The following is a 21,046-nucleotide window of genomic DNA, read 5'->3' as shown; positions in this document are numbered from 1 at the left end:
AATCTGAATAACTCCTCCTTTAGGGCGCAAGCAACTCCCCTCCCCCTTGCAGTCTTTCCAATTCACGATACAAAAAGACGGACAGGACAGGTTGCCTGACTTTCCGTCACTGCCACCCTTTGCCATCCTTACCCGTAGAAAGCCCTTTCATCATCCCCAAACCCTAATCTTTTCCCTTTCCTTCCCAGCCCCCAAACCCTGCCCTCTGTACCTTTCTCACCACCCGCTTCCCTTCTCCTGTCATCCCCCTACCACCCGGGAAAAAAAGAGATTGCCCCCTCCTTCCACTAGCCCACCCTCCCACCCAAAGAACAACTTCTTCTGCGCAGCTTGTTTTCTAGGCAGCAGCGCTATTGTGATGTCATCGGGGGGCATTGTGACAAGCCGCCAGTGTTCCGTCTCTTCATGTTGTGCACAGTTCAAACGGAAAATACATCAACAGGCAGACTACAGAAAAGCTTACTATCAAAGGTTAGAGGGGGGCTTTCTCAGAGGGCTTTTTACAGTTTTTCTATTCCCAATTAGCCGTTTAAGTGTACTTATTGAAAGTAGTAATTCTTTCATAGGCCGCCCTTTCTTAGTATTTGACGTTCCTTATATTGCGGTATGAGGCTTCGCAGTAGGTTGCAAACATTCATCACCCATGACTGTCCCCAATTGAGCTCAGAAGCTCAATGTCTATCATGACCTCTCTTTTAGAATGTCCAAGAGCAAGCAAACTATTCCTCCAGGAGAGGGCGCCAACAGACTACTAAAGAGATCATCATTACTCAAAGAAAACCCCAAAAACCAATGCATGATAGGAATAAACAGGTAACTTTCTTTGGAGTGGAAGCGGAGAGATCGCACCAGATGCCAATTCTAGATGTTATCACACCTGTGGTCACTGCAGCAGCAGGTGAATCCACTTTGTCCAAAAGGGATCTATTCCATTCAATTGCAAATGATCTAGATAAGACAGAGAACTGCAGCACGGGGACATAGCCGAGTTGGTCAGGTTGAGTGGTGATGAGTTTGCTATTTGGATGAATAAAGAAAGTCAAAAGTGTGAAAGATAAAAAACAAAAGGAGGAAGTGTGAAAAGTGAATGGGCCAAATTGAGGTGCATATGAAGACGTATGCTTTCTTCCAATTCATTAAATCGGGCTAATATGAATCAGGTGAATTGAGTTCTGCTTTTGGAAACTGGGTTAAGAAGGGGTGCACCGTTCCTGGAGGTACTGCAATACCAGGTCAATGCGTGGAGTGGACAGAGCAAGCTCTTTTTCCATCTCCCTGTTCTAAAAATCCATTTAATATATGGTCCCCAGATAGGGGACGTATCAGATATTAAACTGATAAGAACAGATGAGATTTCATCCGCAAATTTCAGAAAACGGTCATCGGCCACCACACAAAAGCGCAGTGCCGCAGGTGATCGCCTCCCGAGCCCAGGAACCACCAGCCATAAGGGGACGTAAGCACCAAAAGGCGCAACAATCCCCGAGGCCGGCGGTTGTGCAAGCCCGGGCCCCTCCCAGCCAAGACCAAGGCAAACCCAACGAAGGGACTACACTTGATCTTAGCCAAAAGGCCGAGAAGCGATAACCAGAATTGGTTTGGGCCTCGAGTGGCACCCTGGCCTATGCCGGACACATCTTAGGGAGAGAGAGCGAGAGGGAGACAAACCCACGCCTACACAAGACATTTTGTCACCCAAGCCAACCCTTGAAAAGGCTGCTTTGCAGAGCCAAAACAAGAAGAATGGTGCGTTTTGCAGCCGCCGCCCACTGCAATGAATCTGAATAACTCCTCCTTTAGGGCGCAAGCAACTCCCCTCCCCCTTGCAGTCTTTCCAATTCACGATACAAAAAGACGGACAGGACAGGTTGCCTGACTTTCCGTCACTGCCACCCTTTGCCATCCTTACCCGTAGAAAGCCCTTTCATCATCCCCAAACCCTAATCTTTTCCCTTTCCTTCCCAGCCCCCAAACCCTGCCCTCTGTACCTTTCTCACCACCCGCTTCCCTTCTCCTGTCATCCCCCTACCACCCGGGAAAAAAAGAGATTGCCCCCTCCTTCCACTAGCCCACCCTCCCACCCAAAGAACAACTTCTTCTGCGCAGCTTGTTTTCTAGGCAGCAGCGCTATTGTGATGTCATCGGGGGGCATTGTGACAAGCCGCCAGTGTTCCGTCTCTTCATGTTGTGCACAGTTCAAACGGAAAATACATCAACAGGCAGACTACAGAAAAGCTTACTATCAAAGGTTAGAGGGGGGCTTTCTCAGAGGGCTTTTTACAGTTTTTCTATTCCCAATTAGCCGTTTAAGTGTACTTATTGAAAGTAGTAATTCTTTCATAGGCCGCCCTTTCTTAGTATTTGACGTTCCTTATATTGCGGTATGAGGCTTCGCAGTAGGTTGCAAACATTCATCACCCATGACTGTCCCCAATTGAGCTCAGAAGCTCAATGTCTATCATGACCTCTCTTTTAGAATGTCCAAGAGCAAGCAAACTATTCCTCCAGGAGAGGGCGCCAACAGACTACTAAAGAGATCATCATTACTCAAAGAAACCCCCAAAAACCAATGCATGATAGGAATAAACAGGTAACTTTCTTTGGAGTGGAAGCGGAGAGATCGCACCAGATGCCAATTCTAGATGTTATCACACCTGTGGTCACTGCAGCAGCAGGTGAATCCACTTTGTCCAAAAGGGATCTATTCCATTCAATTGCAAATGATCTAGATAAGACAGAGAACTGCAGCACGGGGACATAGCCGAGTTGGTCAGGTTGAGTGGTGATGAGTTTGCTATTTGGATGAATAAAGAAAGTCAAAAGTGTGAAAGATAAAAAACAAAAGGAGGAAGTGTGAAAAGTGAATGGGCCAAATTGAGGTGCATATGAAGACGTATGCTTTCTTCCAATTCATTAAATCGGGCTAATATGAATCAGGTGAATTGAGTTCTGCTTTTGGAAACTGGGTTAAGAAGGGGTGCACCGTTCCTGGAGGTACTGCAATACCAGGTCAATGCGTGGAGTGGACAGAGCAAGCTCTTTTTCCATCTCCCTGTTCTAAAAATCCATTTAATATATGGTCCCCAGATAGGGGACGTATCAGATATTAAACTGATAAGAACAGATTTTGATTTAATGAAGCTTTCCAAAGCACCGCAAAAAATGCATGACCGAAGTCACACCAAAAACAGTGCAAAGGCTAGGATTCGTGTGGACCCCTCCGTGAGGAGAGGGTCCCCAAAAATCAACCCCGTCCCTCCGAGCCAGAAGGCCACAGCAAGGGTCAGGGATCTTCGGTGCTCCCCCAAGCCGAAGCCTGGTTGAGCCTTGTCGTTGCTCCCAGCGTCCACCCAGGCATCTTACCCAAGTGGAGTAGAGAGCTACTAGTTGTTGGTTTCGCAGCCGAAACTGCCCGGACCGTCAACCGGTGTTGGTTTCTCAGCCCAAGGCTAACCGGACCTCCAACCGGGTGTTGGTTTCTCAGCCGAAGCTGACCCGGACCTCCAACCGGGTGTTGGTTTCTCAGCCGAAGCTGACCCGGACCTCCAACCGGGTGTTGGTTTCTCAGCCCAAAGCTGAACGGACCTCCGACCATGATTATAAAAATTTTCCTTCCTAGCCAGAAGGCCGGGATAGAGCAATATGCTCAGAAAGTATGAAAGGGCAAGGTACGGTGTGCTACAGAGCCCAAGGCTCGCCGGGGTCCCAAGCCAGCAAGCTCAGACTCACTCCAGGGTCGTCAGTCCTGGGGCACATTGCACCATAGCCCCCACACTTACTCAGTCTAATAGCCTCGATCCTGGTAGGGCCATGTTTTCCTCTAGATGAATATACTATACATTAAGAGTACTAGCAAGCGCAACCTTCCAGTGTGCATTGCATCTGCCGAGCCTCACAGATACTACACTTGATCTTAGCCAAAAGGCCGAGAAGCGATAACCAGAATTGGTTTGGGCCTCGAGTGGCACCCTGGCCTATGCCGGACACATCTTAGGGAGAGAGAGCGAGAGGGAGACAAACCCACGCCTACACAAGACATTTTGTCACCCAAGCCAACCCTTGAAAAGGCTGCTTTGCAGAGCCAAAACAAGAAGAATGGTGCGTTTTGCAGCCGCCGCCCACTGCAATGAATCTGAATAACTCCTCCTTTAGGGCGCAAGCAACTCCCCTCCCCCTTGCAGTCTTTCCAATTCACGATACAAAAAGACGGACAGGACAGGTTGCCTGACTTTCCGTCACTGCCACCCTTTGCCATCCTTACCCGTAGAAAGCCCTTTCATCATCCCCAAACCCTAATCTTTTCCCTTTCCTTCCCAGCCCCCAAACCCTGCCCTCTGTACCTTTCTCACCACCCGCTTCCCTTCTCCTGTCATCCCCCTACCACCCGGGAAAAAAAGAGATTGCCCCCTCCTTCCACTAGCCCACCCTCCCACCCAAAGAACAACTTCTTCTGCGCAGCTTGTTTTCTAGGCAGCAGCGCTATTGTGATGTCATCGGGGGGCATTGTGACAAGCCGCCAGTGTTCCGTCTCTTCATGTTGTGCACAGTTCAAACGGAAAATACATCAACAGGCAGACTACAGAAAAGCTTACTATCAAAGGTTAGAGGGGGGCTTTCTCAGAGGGCTTTTTACAGTTTTTCTATTCCCAATTAGCCGTTTAAGTGTACTTATTGAAAGTAGTAATTCTTTCATAGGCCGCCCTTTCTTAGTATTTGACGTTCCTTATATTGCGGTATGAGGCTTCGCAGTAGGTTGCAAACATTCATCACCCATGACTGTCCCCAATTGAGCTCAGAAGCTCAATGTCTATCATGACCTCTCTTTTAGAATGTCCAAGAGCAAGCAAACTATTCCTCCAGGAGAGGGCGCCAACAGACTACTAAAGAGATCATCATTACTCAAAGAAAACCCCAAAAACCAATGCATGATAGGAATAAACAGGTAACTTTCTTTGGAGTGGAAGCGGAGAGATCGCACCAGATGCCAATTCTAGATGTTATCACACCTGTGGTCACTGCAGCAGCAGGTGAATCCACTTTGTCCAAAAGGGATCTATTCCATTCAATTGCAAATGATCTAGATAAGACAGAGAACTGCAGCACGGGGACATAGCCGAGTTGGTCAGGTTGAGTGGTGATGAGTTTGCTATTTGGATGAATAAAGAAAGTCAAAAGTGTGAAAGATAAAAAACAAAAGGAGGAAGTGTGAAAAGTGAATGGGCCAAATTGAGGTGCATATGAAGACGTATGCTTTCTTCCAATTCATTAAATCGGGCTAATATGAATCAGGTGAATTGAGTTCTGCTTTTGGAAACTGGGTTAAGAAGGGGTGCACCGTTCCTGGAGGTACTGCAATACCAGGTCAATGCGTGGAGTGGACAGAGCAAGCTCTTTTTCCATCTCCCTGTTCTAAAAATCCATTTAATATATGGTCCCCAGATAGGGGACGTATCAGATATTAAACTGATAAGAACAGATACTACACTTGATCTTAGCCAAAAGGCCGAGAAGCGATAACCAGAATTGGTTTGGGCCTCGAGTGGCACCCTGGCCTATGCCGGACACATCTTAGGGAGAGAGAGCGAGAGGGAGACAAACCCACGCCTACACAAGACATTTTGTCACCCAAGCCAACCCTTGAAAAGGCTGCTTTGCAGAGCCAAAACAAGAAGAATGGTGCGTTTTGCAGCCGCCGCCCACTGCAATGAATCTGAATAACTCCTCCTTTAGGGCGCAAGCAACTCCCCTCCCCCTTGCAGTCTTTCCAATTCACGATACAAAAAGACGGACAGGACAGGTTGCCTGACTTTCCGTCACTGCCACCCTTTGCCATCCTTACCCGTAGAAAGCCCTTTCATCATCCCCAAACCCTAATCTTTTCCCTTTCCTTCCCAGCCCCCAAACCCTGCCCTCTGTACCTTTCTCACCACCCGCTTCCCTTCTCCTGTCATCCCCCTACCACCCGGGAAAAAAAGAGATTGCCCCCTCCTTCCACTAGCCCACCCTCCCACCCAAAGAACAACTTCTTCTGCGCAGCTTGTTTTCTAGGCAGCAGCGCTATTGTGATGTCATCGGGGGGCATTGTGACAAGCCGCCAGTGTTCCGTCTCTTCATGTTGTGCACAGTTCAAACGGAAAATACATCAACAGGCAGACTACAGAAAAGCTTACTATCAAAGGTTAGAGGGGGGCTTTCTCAGAGGGCTTTTTACAGTTTTTCTATTCCCAATTAGCCGTTTAAGTGTACTTATTGAAAGTAGTAATTCTTTCATAGGCCGCCCTTTCTTAGTATTTGACGTTCCTTATATTGCGGTATGAGGCTTCGCAGTAGGTTGCAAACATTCATCACCCATGACTGTCCCCAATTGAGCTCAGAAGCTCAATGTCTATCATGACCTCTCTTTTAGAATGTCCAAGAGCAAGCAAACTATTCCTCCAGGAGAGGGCGCCAACAGACTACTAAAGAGATCATCATTACTCAAAGAAAACCCCAAAAACCAATGCATGATAGGAATAAACAGGTAACTTTCTTTGGAGTGGAAGCGGAGAGATCGCACCAGATGCCAATTCTAGATGTTATCACACCTGTGGTCACTGCAGCAGCAGGTGAATCCACTTTGTCCAAAAGGGATCTATTCCATTCAATTGCAAATGATCTAGATAAGACAGAGAACTGCAGCACGGGGACATAGCCGAGTTGGTCAGGTTGAGTGGTGATGAGTTTGCTATTTGGATGAATAAAGAAAGTCAAAAGTGTGAAAGATAAAAAACAAAAGGAGGAAGTGTGAAAAGTGAATGGGCCAAATTGAGGTGCATATGAAGACGTATGCTTTCTTCCAATTCATTAAATCGGGCTAATATGAATCAGGTGAATTGAGTTCTGCTTTTGGAAACTGGGTTAAGAAGGGGTGCACCGTTCCTGGAGGTACTGCAATACCAGGTCAATGCGTGGAGTGGACAGAGCAAGCTCTTTTTCCATCTCCCTGTTCTAAAAATCCATTTAATATATGGTCCCCAGATAGGGGACGTATCAGATATTAAACTGATAAGAACAGATACTACACTTGATCTTAGCCAAAAGGCCGAGAAGCGATAACCAGAATTGGTTTGGGCCTCGAGTGGCACCCTGGCCTATGCCGGACACATCTTAGGGAGAGAGAGCGAGAGGGAGACAAACCCACGCCTACACAAGACATTTTGTCACCCAAGCCAACCCTTGAAAAGGCTGCTTTGCAGAGCCAAAACAAGAAGAATGGTGCGTTTTGCAGCCGCCGCCCACTGCAATGAATCTGAATAACTCCTCCTTTAGGGCGCAAGCAACTCCCCTCCCCCTTGCAGTCTTTCCAATTCACGATACAAAAAGACGGACAGGACAGGTTGCCTGACTTTCCGTCACTGCCACCCTTTGCCATCCTTACCCGTAGAAAGCCCTTTCATCATCCCCAAACCCTAATCTTTTCCCTTTCCTTCCCAGCCCCCAAACCCTGCCCTCTGTACCTTTCTCACCACCCGCTTCCCTTCTCCTGTCATCCCCCTACCACCCGGGAAAAAAAGAGATTGCCCCCTCCTTCCACTAGCCCACCCTCCCACCCAAAGAACAACTTCTTCTGCGCAGCTTGTTTTCTAGGCAGCAGCGCTATTGTGATGTCATCGGGGGGCATTGTGACAAGCCGCCAGTGTTCCGTCTCTTCATGTTGTGCACAGTTCAAACGGAAAATACATCAACAGGCAGACTACAGAAAAGCTTACTATCAAAGGTTAGAGGGGGGCTTTCTCAGAGGGCTTTTTACAGTTTTTCTATTCCCAATTAGCCGTTTAAGTGTACTTATTGAAAGTAGTAATTCTTTCATAGGCCGCCCTTTCTTAGTATTTGACGTTCCTTATATTGCGGTATGAGGCTTCGCAGTAGGTTGCAAACATTCATCACCCATGACTGTCCCCAATTGAGCTCAGAAGCTCAATGTCTATCATGACCTCTCTTTTAGAATGTCCAAGAGCAAGCAAACTATTCCTCCAGGAGAGGGCGCCAACAGACTACTAAAGAGATCATCATTACTCAAAGAAAACCCCAAAAACCAATGCATGATAGGAATAAACAGGTAACTTTCTTTGGAGTGGAAGCGGAGAGATCGCACCAGATGCCAATTCTAGATGTTATCACACCTGTGGTCACTGCAGCAGCAGGTGAATCCACTTTGTCCAAAAGGGATCTATTCCATTCAATTGCAAATGATCTAGATAAGACAGAGAACTGCAGCACGGGGACATAGCCGAGTTGGTCAGGTTGAGTGGTGATGAGTTTGCTATTTGGATGAATAAAGAAAGTCAAAAGTGTGAAAGATAAAAAACAAAAGGAGGAAGTGTGAAAAGTGAATGGGCCAAATTGAGGTGCATATGAAGACGTATGCTTTCTTCCAATTCATTAAATCGGGCTAATATGAATCAGGTGAATTGAGTTCTGCTTTTGGAAACTGGGTTAAGAAGGGTGCACCGTTCCTGGAGGTACTGCAATACCAGGTCAATGCGTGGAGTGGACAGAGCAAGCTCTTTTTCCATCTCCCTGTTCTAAAAATCCATTTAATATATGGTCCCCAGATAGGGGACGTATCAGATATTAAACTGATAAGAACAGATACTACACTTGATCTTAGCCAAAAGGCCGAGAAGCGATAACCAGAATTGGTTTGGGCCTCGAGTGGCACCCTGGCCTATGCCGGACACATCTTAGGGAGAGAGAGCGAGAGGGAGACAAACCCACGCCTACACAAGACATTTTGTCACCCAAGCCAACCCTTGAAAAGGCTGCTTTGCAGAGCCAAAACAAGAAGAATGGTGCGTTTTGCAGCCGCCGCCCACTGCAATGAATCTGAATAACTCCTCCTTTAGGGCGCAAGCAACTCCCCTCCCCCTTGCAGTCTTTCCAATTCACGATACAAAAAGACGGACAGGACAGGTTGCCTGACTTTCCGTCACTGCCACCCTTTGCCATCCTTACCCGTAGAAAGCCCTTTCATCATCCCCAAACCCTAATCTTTTCCCTTTCCTTCCCAGCCCCCAAACCCTGCCCTCTGTACCTTTCTCACCACCCGCTTCCCTTCTCCTGTCATCCCCCTACCACCCGGGAAAAAAAGAGATTGCCCCCTCCTTCCACTAGCCCACCCTCCCACCCAAAGAACAACTTCTTCTGCGCAGCTTGTTTTCTAGGCAGCAGCGCTATTGTGATGTCATCGGGGGGCATTGTGACAAGCCGCCAGTGTTCCGTCTCTTCATGTTGTGCACAGTTCAAACGGAAAATACATCAACAGGCAGACTACAGAAAAGCTTACTATCAAAGGTTAGAGGGGGGCTTTCTCAGAGGGCTTTTTACAGTTTTTCTATTCCCAATTAGCCGTTTAAGTGTACTTATTGAAAGTAGTAATTCTTTCATAGGCCGCCCTTTCTTAGTATTTGACGTTCCTTATATTGCGGTATGAGGCTTCGCAGTAGGTTGCAAACATTCATCACCCATGACTGTCCCCAATTGAGCTCAGAAGCTCAATGTCTATCATGACCTCTCTTTTAGAATGTCCAAGAGCAAGCAAACTATTCCTCCAGGAGAGGGCGCCAACAGACTACTAAAGAGATCATCATTACTCAAAGAAAACCCCAAAAACCAATGCATGATAGGAATAAACAGGTAACTTTCTTTGGAGTGGAAGCGGAGAGATCGCACCAGATGCCAATTCTAGATGTTATCACACCTGTGGTCACTGCAGCAGCAGGTGAATCCACTTTGTCCAAAAGGGATCTATTCCATTCAATTGCAAATGATCTAGATAAGACAGAGAACTGCAGCACGGGGACATAGCCGAGTTGGTCAGGTTGAGTGGTGATGAGTTTGCTATTTGGATGAATAAAGAAAGTCAAAAGTGTGAAAGATAAAAAACAAAAGGAGGAAGTGTGAAAAGTGAATGGGCCAAATTGAGGTGCATATGAAGACGTATGCTTTCTTCCAATTCATTAAATCGGGCTAATATGAATCAGGTGAATTGAGTTCTGCTTTTGGAAACTGGGTTAAGAAGGGGTGCACCGTTCCTGGAGGTACTGCAATACCAGGTCAATGCGTGGAGTGGACAGAGCAAGCTCTTTTTCCATCTCCCTGTTCTAAAAATCCATTTAATATATGGTCCCCAGATAGGGGACGTATCAGATATTAAACTGATAAGAACAGATACTACACTTGATCTTAGCCAAAAGGCCGAGAAGCGATAACCAGAATTGGTTTGGGCCTCGAGTGGCACCCTGGCCTATGCCGGACACATCTTAGGGAGAGAGAGCGAGAGGGAGACAAACCCACGCCTACACAAGACATTTTGTCACCCAAGCCAACCCTTGAAAAGGCTGCTTTGCAGAGCCAAAACAAGAAGAATGGTGCGTTTTGCAGCCGCCGCCCACTGCAATGAATCTGAATAACTCCTCCTTTAGGGCGCAAGCAACTCCCCTCCCCCTTGCAGTCTTTCCAATTCACGATACAAAAAGACGGACAGGACAGGTTGCCTGACTTTCCGTCACTGCCACCCTTTGCCATCCTTACCCGTAGAAAGCCCTTTCATCATCCCCAAACCCTAATCTTTTCCCTTTCCTTCCCAGCCCCCAAACCCTGCCCTCTGTACCTTTCTCACCACCCGCTTCCCTTCTCCTGTCATCCCCCTACCACCCGGGAAAAAAAGAGATTGCCCCCTCCTTCCACTAGCCCACCCTCCCACCCAAAGAACAACTTCTTCTGCGCAGCTTGTTTTCTAGGCAGCAGCGCTATTGTGATGTCATCGGGGGGCATTGTGACAAGCCGCCAGTGTTCCGTCTCTTCATGTTGTGCACAGTTCAAACGGAAAATACATCAACAGGCAGACTACAGAAAAGCTTACTATCAAAGGTTAGAGGGGGGCTTTCTCAGAGGGCTTTTTACAGTTTTTCTATTCCCAATTAGCCGTTTAAGTGTACTTATTGAAAGTAGTAATTCTTTCATAGGCCGCCCTTTCTTAGTATTTGACGTTCCTTATATTGCGGTATGAGGCTTCGCAGTAGGTTGCAAACATTCATCACCCATGACTGTCCCCAATTGAGCTCAGAAGCTCAATGTCTATCATGACCTCTCTTTTAGAATGTCCAAGAGCAAGCAAACTATTCCTCCAGGAGAGGGCGCCAACAGACTACTAAAGAGATCATCATTACTCAAAGAAAACCCCAAAAACCAATGCATGATAGGAATAAACAGGTAACTTTCTTTGGAGTGGAAGCGGAGAGATCGCACCAGATGCCAATTCTAGATGTTATCACACCTGTGGTCACTGCAGCAGCAGGTGAATCCACTTTGTCCAAAAGGGATCTATTCCATTCAATTGCAAATGATCTAGATAAGACAGAGAACTGCAGCACGGGGACATAGCCGAGTTGGTCAGGTTGAGTGGTGATGAGTTTGCTATTTGGATGAATAAAGAAAGTCAAAAGTGTGAAAGATAAAAAACAAAAGGAGGAAGTGTGAAAAGTGAATGGGCCAAATTGAGGTGCATATGAAGACGTATGCTTTCTTCCAATTCATTAAATCGGGCTAATATGAATCAGGTGAATTGAGTTCTGCTTTTGGAAACTGGGTTAAGAAGGGGTGCACCGTTCCTGGAGGTACTGCAATACCAGGTCAATGCGTGGAGTGGACAGAGCAAGCTCTTTTTCCATCTCCCTGTTCTAAAAATCCATTTAATATATGGTCCCCAGATAGGGGACGTATCAGATATTAAACTGATAAGAACAGATTTTTTGATTTAATGAAGCTTTCCAAAGCACCGCAAAAAATGCATGACCGAAGTCACACCAAAAACAGTGCAAAGGCTAGGATTCGTGTGGACCCCTCCGTGAGGAGAGGGTCCCCAAAAATCAACCCCGTCCCTCCGAGCCAGAAGGCCACAGCAAGGGTCAGGGATCTTCGGTGCTCCCCCAAGCCGAAGCCTGGTTGAGCCTTGTCGTTGCTCCCAGCGTCCACCCAGGCATCTTACCCAAGTGGAGTAGAGAGCTACTAGTTGTTGGTTTCGCAGCCGAAACTGCCCGGACCGTCAACCGGTGTTGGTTTCTCAGCCCAAGGCTAACCGGACCTCCAACCGGGTGTTGGTTTCTCAGCCGAAGCTGACCCGGACCTCCAACCGGGTGTTGGTTTCTCAGCCGAAGCTGACCCAGACCTCCAACCGGGTGTTGGTTTCTCAGCCGAAGCTGACCCGGACCTCCAACCGGGTGTTGGTTTCTCAGCCCAAAGCTGAACGGACCTCCGACCATGATTATAAAAATTTTCCTTCCTAGCCAGAAGGCCGGGAGAGAGCAATATGCTCAGAAAGTATGAAAGGGCAAGGTACGGTGTGCTACAGAGCCCAAGGCTCGCCGGGGTCCCAAGCCAGCAAGCTCAGACTCACTCCAGGGTCGTCAGTCCTGGGGCACATTGCACCATAGCCCCCACACTTACTCAGTCTAATAGCCTCGATCCTGGTAGGGCCATGTTTTCCTCTAGATGAATATACTATACATTAAGAGTACTAGCAAGCGCAACCTTCCAGTGTGCATTGCATCTGCCGAGCCTCACAGATACTACACTTGATCTTAGCCAAAAGGCCGAGAAGCGATAACCAGAATTGGTTTGGGCCTCGAGTGGCACCCTGGCCTATGCCGGACACATCTTAGGGAGAGAGAGCGAGAGGGAGACAAACCCACGCCTACACAAGACATTTTGTCACCCAAGCCAACCCTTGAAAAGGCTGCTTTGCAGAGCCAAAACAAGAAGAATGGTGCGTTTTGCAGCCGCCGCCCACTGCAATGAATCTGAATAACTCCTCCTTTAGGGCGCAAGCAACTCCCCTCCCCCTTGCAGTCTTTCCAATTCACGATACAAAAAGACGGACAGGACAGGTTGCCTGACTTTCCGTCACTGCCACCCTTTGCCATCCTTACCCGTAGAAAGCCCTTTCATCATCCCCAAACCCTAATCTTTTCCCTTTCCTTCCCAGCCCCCAAACCCTGCCCTCTGTACCTTTCTCACCACCCGCTTCCCTTCTCCTGTCATCCCCCTACCACCCGGAAAAAAAAGAGATTGCCCCCTCCTTCCACTAGCCCACCCTCCCACCCAAAGAACAACTTCTTCTGCGCAGCTTGTTTTCTAGGCAGCAGCGCTATTGTGATGTCATCGGGGGGCATTGTGACAAGCCGCCAGTGTTCCGTCTCTTCATGTTGTGCACAGTTCAAACGGAAAATACATCAACAGGCAGACTACAGAAAAGCTTACTATCAAAGGTTAGAGGGGGGCTTTCTCAGAGGGCTTTTTACAGTTTTTCTATTCCCAATTAGCCGTTTAAGTGTACTTATTGAAAGTAGTAATTCTTTCATAGGCCGCCCTTTCTTAGTATTTGACGTTCCTTATATTGCGGTATGAGGCTTCGCAGTAGGTTGCAAACATTCATCACCCATGACTGTCCCCAATTGAGCTCAGAAGCTCAATGTCTATCATGACCTCTCTTTTAGAATGTCCAAGAGCAAGCAAACTATTCCTCCAGGAGAGGGCGCCAACAGACTACTAAAGAGATCATCATTACTCAAAGAAAACCCCAAAAACCAATGCATGATAGGAATAAACAGGTAACTTTCTTTGGAGTGGAAGCGGAGAGATCGCACCAGATGCCAATTCTAGATGTTATCACACCTGTGGTCACTGCAGCAGCAGGTGAATCCACTTTGTCCAAAAGGGATCTATTCCATTCAATTGCAAATGATCTAGATAAGACAGAGAACTGCAGCACGGGGACATAGCCGAGTTGGTCAGGTTGAGTGGTGATGAGTTTGCTATTTGGATGAATAAAGAAAGTCAAAAGTGTGAAAGATAAAAAACAAAAGGAGGAAGTGTGAAAAGTGAATGGGCCAAATTGAGGTGCATATGAAGACGTATGCTTTCTTCCAATTCATTAAATCGGGCTAATATGAATCAGGTGAATTGAGTTCTGCTTTTGGAAACTGGGTTAAGAAGGGGTGCACCGTTCCTGGAGGTACTGCAATACCAGGTCAATGCGTGGAGTGGACAGAGCAAGCTCTTTTTCCATCTCCCTGTTCTAAAAATCCATTTAATATATGGTCCCCAGATAGGGGACGTATCAGATATTAAACTGATAAGAACAGATACTACACTTGATCTTAGCCAAAAGGCCGAGAAGCGATAACCAGAATTGGTTTGGGCCTCGAGTGGCACCCTGGCCTATGCCGGACACATCTTAGGGAGAGAGAGCGAGAGGGAGACAAACCCACGCCTACACAAGACATTTTGTCACCCAAGCCAACCCTTGAAAAGGCTGCTTTGCAGAGCCAAAACAAGAAGAATGGTGCGTTTTGCAGCCGCCGCCCACTGCAATGAATCTGAATAACTCCTCCTTTAGGGCGCAAGCAACTCCCCTCCCCCTTGCAGTCTTTCCAATTCACGATACAAAAAGACGGACAGGACAGGTTGCCTGACTTTCCGTCACTGCCACCCTTTGCCATCCTTACCCGTAGAAAGCCCTTTCATCATCCCCAAACCCTAATCTTTTCCCTTTCCTTCCCAGCCCCCAAACCCTGCCCTCTGTACCTTTCTCACCACCCGCTTCCCTTCTCCTGTCATCCCCCTACCACCCGGGAAAAAAAGAGATTGCCCCCTCCTTCCACTAGCCCACCCTCCCACCCAAAGAACAACTTCTTCTGCGCAGCTTGTTTTCCAGGCAGCAGCGCTATTGTGATGTCATCGGGGGGCATTGTGACAAGCCGCCAGTGTTCCGTCTCTTCATGTTGTGCACAGTTCAAACGGAAAATACATCAACAGGCAGACTACAGAAAAGCTTACTATCAAAGGTTAGAGGGGGGCTTTCTCAGAGGGCTTTTTACAGTTTTTCTATTCCCAATTAGCCGTTTAAGTGTACTTATTGAAAGTAGTAATTCTTTCATAGGCCGCCCTTTCTTAGTATTTGACGTTCCTTATATTGCGGTATGAGGCTTCGCAGTAGGTTGCAAACATTCATCACCCATGACTGTCCCCAATTGAGCTCAGAAGCTCAATGTCTATCATGACCTCTCTTTTAGAATGTCCAAGAGCAAGCAAACTATTCCTCCAGGAGAGGGCGCCAACAGACTACTAAAGAGATCATCATTACTCAAAGAAAACCCCAAAAACCAATGCATGATAGGAATAAACAGGTAACTTTCTTTGGAGTGGAAGCGGAGAGATCGCACCAGATGCCAATTCTAGATGTTATCACACCTGTGGTCACTGCAGCAGCAGGTGAATCCACTTTGTCCAAAAGGGATCTATTCCATTCAATTGCAAATGATCTAGATAAGACAGAGAACTGCAGCACGGGGACATAGCCGAGTTGGTCAGGTTGAGTGGTGATGAGTTTGCTATTTGGATGAATAAAGAAAGTCAAAAGTGTGAAAGATAAAAAACAAAAGGAGGAAGTGTGAAAAGTGAATGGGCCAAATTGAGGTGCATATGAAGACGTATGCTTTCTTCCAATTCATTAAATCGGGCTAATATGAATCAGGTGAATTGAGTTCTGCTTTTGGAAACTGGGTTAAGAAGGGGTGCACCGTTCCTGGAGGTACTGCAATACCAGGTCAATGCGTGGAGTGGACAGAGCAAGCTCTTTTTCCATCTCCCTGTTCTAAAAATCCATTTAATATATGGTCCCCAGATAGGGGACGTATCAGATATTAAACTGATAAGAACAGATACTACACTTGATCTTAGCCAAAAGGCCGAGAAGCGATAACCAGAATTGGTTTGGGCCTCGAGTGGCACCCTGGCCTATGCCGGACACATCTTAGGGAGAAAGAGCGAGAGGGAGACAAACCCACGCCTACACAAGACATTTTGTCACCCAAGCCAACCCTTGAAAAGGCTGCTTTGCAGAGCCAAAACAAGAAGAATGGTGCGTTTTGCAGCCGCCGCCCACTGCAATGAATCTGAATAACTCCTCCTTTAGGGCGCAAGCAACTCCCCTCCCCCTTGCAGTCTTTCCAATTCACGATACAAAAAGACGGACAGGACAGGTTGCCTGACTTTCCGTCACTGCCACCCTTTGCCATCCTTACCCGTAGAAAGCCCTTTCATCATCCCCAAACCCTAATCTTTTCCCTTTCCTTCCCAGCCCCCAAACCCTGCCCTCTGTACCTTTCTCACCACCCGCTTCCCTTCTCCTGTCATCCCCCTACCACCCGGGAAAAAAAGAGATTGCCCCCTCCTTCCACTAGCCCACCCTCCCACCCAAAGAACAACTTCTTCTGCGCAGCTTGTTTTCTAGGCAGCAGCGCTATTGTGATGTCATCGGGGGGCATTGTGACAAGCCGCCAGTGTTCCGTCTCTTCATGTTGTGCACAGTTCAAACGGAAAATACATCAACAGGCAGACTACAGAAAAGCTTACTATCAAAGGTTAGAGGGGGGCTTTCTCAGAGGGCTTTTTACAGTTTTTCTATTCCCAATTAGCCGTTTAAGTGTACTTATTGAAAGTAGTAATTCTTTCATAGGCCGCCCTTTCTTAGTATTTGACGTTCCTTATATTGCGGTATGAGGCTTCGCAGTAGGTTGCAAACATTCATCACCCATGACTGTCCCCAATTGAGCTCAGAAGCTCAATGTCTATCATGACCTCTCTTTTAGAATGTCCAAGAGCAAGCAAACTATTCCTCCAGGAGAGGGCGCCAACAGACTACTAAAGAGATCATCATTACTCAAAGAAAACCCCAAAAACCAATGCATGATAGGAATAAACAGGTAACTTTCTTTGGAGTGGAAGCGGAGAGATCGCACCAGATGCCAATTCTAGATGTTATCACACCTGTGGTCACTGCAGCAGCAGGTGAATCCACTTTGTCCAAAAGGGATCTATTCCATTCAATTGCAAATGATCTAGATAAGACAGAGAACTGCAGCACGGGGACATAGCCGAGTTGGTCAGGTTGAGTGGTGATGAGTTTGCTATTTGGATGAATAAAGAAAGTCAAAAGTGTGAAAGATAAAAAACAAAAGGAGGAAGTGTGAAAAGTGAATGGGCCAAATTGAGGTGCATATGAAGACGTATGCTTTCTTCCAATTCATTAAATCGGGCTAATATGAATCAGGTGAATTGAGTTCTGCTTTTGGAAACTGGGTTAAGAAGGGGTGCACCGTTCCTGGAGGTACTGCAATACCAGGTCAATGCGTGGAGTGGACAGAGCAAGCTCTTTTTCCATCTCCCTGTTCTAAAAATCCATTTAATATATGGTCCCCAGATAGGGGACGTATCAGATATTAAACTGATAAGAACAGATACTACACTTGATCTTAGCCAAAAGGCCGAGAAGCGATAACCAGAATTGGTTTGGGCCTCGAGTGGCACCCTGGCCTATGCCGGACACATCTTAGGGAGAGAGAGCGAGAGGGAGACAAACCCACGCCTACACAAGACATTTTGTCACCCAAGCCAACCCTTGAAAAGGCTGCTTTGCAGAGCCAAAACAAGAAGAATGGTGCGTTTTGCAGCCGCCGCCCACTGCAATGAATCTGAATAACTCCTCCTTTAGGGCGCAAGCAACTCCCCTCCCCCTTGCAGTCTTTCCAATTCACGATACAAAAAGACGGACAGGACAGGTTGCCTGACTTTCCGTCACTGCCACCCTTTGCCATCCTTACCCGTAGAAAGCCCTTTCATCATCCCCAAACCCTAATCTTTTCCCTTTCCTTCCCAGCCCCCAAACCCTGCCCTCTGTACCTTTCTCACCACCCGCTTCCCTTCTCCTGTCATCCCCCTACCACCCGGGAAAAAAAGAGATTGCCCCCTCCTTCCACTAGCCCACCCTCCCACCCAAAGAACAACTTCTTCTGCGCAGCTTGTTTTCTAGGCAGCAGCGCTATTGTGATGTCATCGGGGGGCATTGTGACAAGCCGCCAGTGTTCCGTCTCTTCATGTTGTGCACAGTTCAAACGGAAAATACATCAACAGGCAGACTACAGAAAAGCTTACTATCAAAGGTTAGAGGGGGGCTTTCTCAGAGGGCTTTTTACAGTTTTTCTATTCCCAATTAGCCGTTTAAGTGTACTTATTGAAAGTAGTAATTCTTTCATAGGCCGCCCTTTCTTAGTATTTGACGTTCCTTATATTGCGGTATGAGGCTTCGCAGTAGGTTGCAAACATTCATCACCCATGACTGTCCCCAATTGAGCTCAGAAGCTCAATGTCTATCATGACCTCTCTTTTAGAATGTCCAAGAGCAAGCAAACTATTCCTCCAGGAGAGGGCGCCAACAGACTACTAAAGAGATCATCATTACTCAAAGAAAACCCCAAAAACCAATGCATGATAGGAATAAACAGGTAACTTTCTTTGGAGTGGAAGCGGAGAGATCGCACCAGATGCCAATTCTAGATGTTATCACACCTGTGGTCACTGCAGCAGCAGGTGAATCCACTTTGTCCAAAAGGGATCTATTCCATTCAATTGCAAATGATCTAGATAAGACAGAGAACTGCAGCACGGGGACATAGCCGAGTTGGTCAGGTTGAGTGGTGATGAGTTTGCTATTTGGATGAATAAAGAAAGTCAAAAGTGTGAAAGATAAAAAACAAAAGGAGGAAGTGTGAAAAGTGAATGGGCCAAATTGAGGTGCATATGAAGACGTATGCTTTCTTCCAATTCATTAAATCGGGCTAATATGAATCAGGTGAATTGAGTTCTGCTTTTGGAAACTGGGTTAAGAAGGGGTGCACCGTTCCTGGAGGTACTGCAATACCAGGTCAATGCGTGGAGTGGACAGAGCAAGCTCTTTTTCCATCTCCCTGTTCTAAAAATCCATTTAATATATGGTCCCCAGATAGGGGACGTATCAGATATTAAACTGATAAGAACAGATACTACACTTGATCTTAGCCAAAAGGCCGAGAAGCGATAACCAGAATTGGTTTGGGCCTCGAGTGGCACCCTGGCCTATGCCGGACACATCTTAGGGAGAGAGAGCGAGAGGGAGACAAACCCACGCCTACACAAGACATTTTGTCACCCAAGCCAACCCTTGAAAAGGCTGCTTTGCAGAGCCAAAACAAGAAGAATGGTGCGTTTTGCAGCCGCCGCCCACTGCAATGAATCTGAATAACTCCTCCTTTAGGGCGCAAGCAACTCCCCTCCCCCTTGCAGTCTTTCCAATTCACGATACAAAAAGACGGACAGGACAGGTTGCCTGACTTTCCGTCACTGCCACCCTTTGCCATCCTTACCCGTAGAAAGCCCTTTCATCATCCCCAAACCCTAATCTTTTCCCTTTCCTTCCCAGCCCCCAAACCCTGCCCTCTGTACCTTTCTCACCACCCGCTTCCCTTCTCCTGTCATCCCCCTACCACCCGGGAAAAAAAGAGATTGCCCCCTCCTTCCACTAGCCCACCCTCCCACCCAAAGAACAACTTCTTCTGCGCAGCTTGTTTTCTAGGCAGCAGCGCTATTGTGATGTCATCGGGGGGCATTGTGACAAGCCGCCAGTGTTCCGTCTCTTCATGTTGTGCACAGTTCAAACGGAAAATACATCAACAGGCAGACTACAGAAAAGCTTACTATCAAAGGTTAGAGGGGGGCTTTCTCAGAGGGCTTTTTACAGTTTTTCTATTCCCAATTAGCCGTTTAAGTGTACTTATTGAAAGTAGTAATTCTTTCATAGGCCGCCCTTTCTTAGTATTTGACGTTCCTTATATTGCGGTATGAGGCTTCGCAGTAGGTTGCAAACATTCATCACCCATGACTGTCCCCAATTGAGCTCAGAAGCTCAATGTCTATCATGACCTCTCTTTTAGAATGTCCAAGAGCAAGCAAACTATTCCTCCAGGAGAGGGCGCCAACAGACTACTAAAGAGATCATCATTACTCAAAGAAAACCCCAAAAACCAATGCATGATAGGAATAAACAGGTAACTTTCTTTGGAGTGGAAGCGGAGAGATCGCACCAGATGCCAATTCTAGATGTTATCACACCTGTGGTCACTGCAGCAGCAGGTGAATCCACTTTGTCCAAAAGGGATCTATTCCATTCAATTGCAAATGATCTAGATAAGACAGAGAACTGCAGCACGGGGACATAGCCGAGTTGGTCAGGTTGAGTGGTGATGAGTTTGCTATTTGGATGAATAAAGAAAGTCAAAAGTGTGAAAGATAAAAAACAAAAGGAGGAAGTGTGAAAAGTGAATGGGCCAAATTGAGGTGCATATGAAGACGTATGCTTTCTTCCAATTCATTAAATCGGGCTAATATGAATCAGGTGAATTGAGTTCTGCTTTTGGAAACTGGGTTAAGAAGGGGTGCACCGTTCCTGGAGGTACTGCAATACCAGGTCAATGCGTGGAGTGGACAGAGCAAGCTCTTTTTCCATCTCCCTGTTCTAAAAATCCATTTAATATATGGTCCCCAGATAGGGGACGTATCAGATATTAAACTGATAAGAACAGATACTACACTTGATCTTAGCCAAAAGGCCGAGAAGCGATAACCAGAATTGGTTTGGGCCTCGAGTGGCACCCTGGCCTATGCCGGACACATCTTAGGGAGAGAGAGCGAGAGGGAGACAAACCCACGCCTACACAAGACATTTTGTCACCCAAGCCAACCCTTGAAAAGGCTGCTTTGCAGAGCCAAAACAAGAAGAATGGTGCGTTTTGCAGCCGCCGCCCACTGCAATGAATCTGAATAACTCCTCCTTTAGGGCGCAAGCAACTCCCCTCCCCCTTGCAGTCTTTCCAATTCACGATACAAAAAGACGGACAGGACAGGTTGCCTGACTTTCCGTCACTGCCACCCTTTGCCATCCTTACCCGTAGAAAGCCCTTTCATCATCCCCAAACCCTAATCTTTTCCCTTTCCTTCCCAGCCCCCAAACCCTGCCCTCTGTACCTTTCTCACCACCCGCTTCCCTTCTCCTGTCATCCCCCTACCACCCGGGAAAAAAAGAGATTGCCCCCTCCTTCCACTAGCCCACCCTCCCACCCAAAGAACAACTTCT

The 21,046-nt window shown here is 47.2% G+C and overlaps 12 non-coding genes and 2 pseudogenes across 12 annotated transcripts; all 14 read right to left on the bottom strand.

The window, feature by feature from the left end:
• Nucleotides 1-1,195: 1,195 nt before the first annotated feature.
• On the bottom strand, nt 1,196-1,380 carry LOC142286329 (U2 spliceosomal RNA). The gene has a single exon (XR_012747522.1). It is a non-coding gene; the product is annotated as a U2 spliceosomal RNA (small nuclear RNA).
• Nucleotides 1,381-2,972: 1,592 nt separating this feature from the next.
• LOC142286328 (U2 spliceosomal RNA) lies at nt 2,973-3,168 on the bottom strand. Its single transcript, XR_012747521.1, has one exon. It is a non-coding gene; the product is annotated as a U2 spliceosomal RNA (small nuclear RNA).
• A 642-nt stretch (nt 3,169-3,810) lies between these two features.
• Nucleotides 3,811-3,937, bottom strand: LOC142286335 (U2 spliceosomal RNA; annotated as a pseudogene).
• A 1,387-nt stretch (nt 3,938-5,324) lies between these two features.
• Nucleotides 5,325-5,515, bottom strand: LOC142286383 (U2 spliceosomal RNA). Its single transcript, XR_012747566.1, has one exon. It is a non-coding gene; the product is annotated as a U2 spliceosomal RNA (small nuclear RNA).
• A 1,387-nt stretch (nt 5,516-6,902) lies between these two features.
• LOC142286382 (U2 spliceosomal RNA) lies at nt 6,903-7,093 on the bottom strand. Its single transcript, XR_012747565.1, has one exon. It is a non-coding gene; the product is annotated as a U2 spliceosomal RNA (small nuclear RNA).
• A 1,386-nt stretch (nt 7,094-8,479) lies between these two features.
• Nucleotides 8,480-8,670, bottom strand: LOC142286316 (U2 spliceosomal RNA). Its single transcript, XR_012747512.1, has one exon. It is a non-coding gene; the product is annotated as a U2 spliceosomal RNA (small nuclear RNA).
• Nucleotides 8,671-10,057: 1,387 nt separating this feature from the next.
• LOC142286381 (U2 spliceosomal RNA) lies at nt 10,058-10,248 on the bottom strand. Its single transcript, XR_012747564.1, has one exon. It is a non-coding gene; the product is annotated as a U2 spliceosomal RNA (small nuclear RNA).
• Nucleotides 10,249-11,635: 1,387 nt separating this feature from the next.
• LOC142286325 (U2 spliceosomal RNA) lies at nt 11,636-11,833 on the bottom strand. Its single transcript, XR_012747518.1, has one exon. It is a non-coding gene; the product is annotated as a U2 spliceosomal RNA (small nuclear RNA).
• Nucleotides 11,834-12,517: 684 nt separating this feature from the next.
• LOC142286334 (U2 spliceosomal RNA) lies at nt 12,518-12,644 on the bottom strand (annotated as a pseudogene).
• Nucleotides 12,645-14,031: 1,387 nt separating this feature from the next.
• Nucleotides 14,032-14,222, bottom strand: LOC142286379 (U2 spliceosomal RNA). Its single transcript, XR_012747562.1, has one exon. It is a non-coding gene; the product is annotated as a U2 spliceosomal RNA (small nuclear RNA).
• A 1,387-nt stretch (nt 14,223-15,609) lies between these two features.
• On the bottom strand, nt 15,610-15,800 carry LOC142286378 (U2 spliceosomal RNA). Its single transcript, XR_012747561.1, has one exon. It is a non-coding gene; the product is annotated as a U2 spliceosomal RNA (small nuclear RNA).
• A 1,387-nt stretch (nt 15,801-17,187) lies between these two features.
• Nucleotides 17,188-17,378, bottom strand: LOC142286377 (U2 spliceosomal RNA). Its single transcript, XR_012747560.1, has one exon. It is a non-coding gene; the product is annotated as a U2 spliceosomal RNA (small nuclear RNA).
• A 1,387-nt stretch (nt 17,379-18,765) lies between these two features.
• Nucleotides 18,766-18,956, bottom strand: LOC142286376 (U2 spliceosomal RNA). The gene has a single exon (XR_012747559.1). It is a non-coding gene; the product is annotated as a U2 spliceosomal RNA (small nuclear RNA).
• Nucleotides 18,957-20,343: 1,387 nt separating this feature from the next.
• On the bottom strand, nt 20,344-20,534 carry LOC142286375 (U2 spliceosomal RNA). Its single transcript, XR_012747558.1, has one exon. It is a non-coding gene; the product is annotated as a U2 spliceosomal RNA (small nuclear RNA).
• Between the last annotated feature and the right edge of the window lie 512 nt (nt 20,535-21,046).

Source organism: Anomaloglossus baeobatrachus, unplaced genomic scaffold, assembly GCF_048569485.1.
Source record: "Anomaloglossus baeobatrachus isolate aAnoBae1 unplaced genomic scaffold, aAnoBae1.hap1 Scaffold_652, whole genome shotgun sequence".
Taxonomy (NCBI): domain Eukaryota; kingdom Metazoa; phylum Chordata; class Amphibia; order Anura; family Aromobatidae; genus Anomaloglossus; species Anomaloglossus baeobatrachus.
This window is presented reverse-complemented; position numbering and strand designations above follow the sequence as displayed.